At 42.1% G+C, this 2,588-nt stretch overlaps 1 long non-coding RNA gene across 1 annotated transcript in view; it reads right to left on the reverse strand.

Annotated features, from left to right (window-relative positions):
• LOC112079019 (uncharacterized) overlaps nucleotides 1–2,252 on the reverse strand; it is a 7,918-nt gene extending 5,666 nt beyond the window's left edge. The window contains exon 1 of the long non-coding RNA XR_002895835.2: nucleotides 2,121–2,252. This is a non-coding gene — a long non-coding RNA (uncharacterized lncRNA). The remainder of the gene's footprint in view (nucleotides 1–2,120) is intronic.
• Nucleotides 2,253–2,588: the final 336 nt, after the last annotated feature.

Consider the following 2,588-nt stretch of genomic DNA (forward strand, 5'->3'; position numbering starts at 1 on the left):
CTTAGACCCCAACACACTGCCCTTAGCTATAGCTACAGTCATTGAGCTAGCCATTACTATGGAGGTTCCTCTGAACCATACAGTAGCTACAGTCATTGAGTTATACTCTTAGCCATAACATGGAGGTTCCTCTGAACCATACAGTAGCTACAGTCATTGAGTTATACTCTTAGCCATTAACTATGGAGATTCCTCTGAACCATACAGTAGCTACAGTCATTGAGTTACTCTTAGCCATATACTATGGAGGTTCCTCTGAACCATACAGTAGCTACAGTCATTGAGTTATACTCTTAGCCATAACTATGGAGGTTCCTCTGAACCATACAGTAGCTACAGTCATTGAGTTATACTCTTAGCCATTACTATGGAGGTTCCTCTGAACCATACAGTAGCTACAGTCATTGATATACTCTTAGCCATAACTATGGAGATTCCTCTGAACCATACAGTAGCTACAGTCATTGAGCATGTACTCTTAGCCATTACTATGGAGGTTCCTCTGAACCATACAGTAGCTACAGTCATTGAGTTATACTCTTAGCCATAACTATGGAGATTCCTCTGAACCATACAGTAGCTACAGTCATTGAGTAAGCCATTACTATGGAGATTCCTCTGAACCATACAGTAGCTACAGTCATTGAGTTGTACTCTTAGCCATTACTATGGAGTTCCTCTGAACCATACAGTAGCTACAGTCATTGAGTAGCCATACTATGGAGATTCCTCTGAACCATACAGTAGCTACAGTCATTGAGTTAGCCATACTATGGAGATTCCTCTGAACCATACAGTAGCTACAGTCATTGAGTTTTACTCTTAGCCATAACTATGGAGGTTCCTCTGAACCATACAGTAGCTACAGTCATTGAGTTATACTCTTAGCCATAACTATGGAGGTCCTCTGAACCATACATAGCTACAGTCATTGAGTTATACTCTTACCATTACTATGGAGATTCCTCTGAACCATACAGTAGCTACCAGTCATGTGAGTTGTCAATAACAGCACCCAAAGACGTACAATATCAAAGCACCAAAGATGTAATCCAATTATACTCTCATCTAGCCACCCCAAAGACGTAATTCTTAAACTATTGACAGCACCCACAGAGCGTATCAATGACTAGCTACCCCTAAATGACGTAAATCCTACAAGCACCCATTAAACAAGTAGCTATGTCAATTCCAATTGAGCACTGAGCAACTCCAATAAGAAGCCATTTACTTAGTATCAAGTACAGCACGCCAAAGAACGGTATGTCGAGTTTCCTACTAGCACCCATAAGAGAACTCATCCAAATACAGCACCTCAAGAACCACAGTGACAAAGCCTTACCAGTTAGCACCCAAAGGGATTGAGCTGTACTCTTAGCCATTACTATGGACGTAATACAATTATCCTAGCACCCAACAATGTATCAATACAGCACCCAAAGACTGTAAGTACTCTCAATACACAGCACCCGAGATAGAGCTACTATCAAAGTCATATGCCAGCACCCAAAAAGAGTAGGCCTAACTATTGGAGAACGTGTTTCTCACACTATCTAGCACCCACCAAAAGATTACAGTAAGCTTACAGTCATTGAGTACACAAACTATGGAGAGTTGTTCACACTCTGTAAACCCAGGCAACCCAAGATAGCAATACACAGTTATCAATACAGCACCAAAGACGCATGTTGCAGTAATACACACCTCAATCAGAACGCTCTATCAATACTCATCTCTCTAAGACACCGTATCAATTATCAAAGCATCTCCAAAGAGAGATTCCTTCTGAACCCATTGTTTAACATACTAGCACCCAGCAACAGTACAATTGTAAGTTCTATAACCTCTACTAGCCAAGCACCCAAAGATTAGTTACTATGGAATCCTTCATCAATACAGCACCCAAAGACGCTGGAGAACCCAAATATCGCACCCACATAAACAGGGTCCGATGTCAAGATAGCGAGTCTACCGTAAACTCTTAGCCAGTTACGTCAATTACGAGCAGCCCATTTAATCGCGACGCGTGTGAGAGCCTACAATCTCTCTCTCACTATGGAGATTCCTCTGAACCATACAGTAGCTACAGTGACTGAGGTGGGGTGATGTGGAGGGCTCACCTGTTTGTAGAGCCATCCCCTGACCACCACAGGGATATTGGGGTTCCTCTTGATGGCTTGGTCCCTCTTGCCGAAGCTGTGTACCTTGCCACTACTCCTAGAGCCCTGCGGCTGGAAAAACAAACACGTTGGTTATGAACGGGGTTTCCTTTATATACTGGTTTACAAACAACATCTGYTATTAGCTGCCCAGGGGGCTCAGTGGTAAGGAGCTGTGTGAAAGAAATGTGGTATTACAGACACAACCAGTAGGAACAGGAGCTGGTTAAACAGGAGCATGTATCAAAACAATATGACCATTGAGTCCCATGTTTATAGAGATCATTAGGTATTACTGTATGACCATTGAGTCCCATGTTTATAGAGATCATTAGGTATTACTGTATGACCATTCAGCCCCATGTTTATAGAGATCATTAGGTATTACTGTATGACCATTCAGTCCCATGTTTATAGAGATCATTAGGT

This window comes from Salvelinus sp. IW2-2015, unplaced genomic scaffold (assembly GCF_002910315.2).
Source record: "Salvelinus sp. IW2-2015 unplaced genomic scaffold, ASM291031v2 Un_scaffold6700, whole genome shotgun sequence".
Classification (NCBI taxonomy): domain Eukaryota; kingdom Metazoa; phylum Chordata; class Actinopteri; order Salmoniformes; family Salmonidae; genus Salvelinus; species Salvelinus sp. IW2-2015.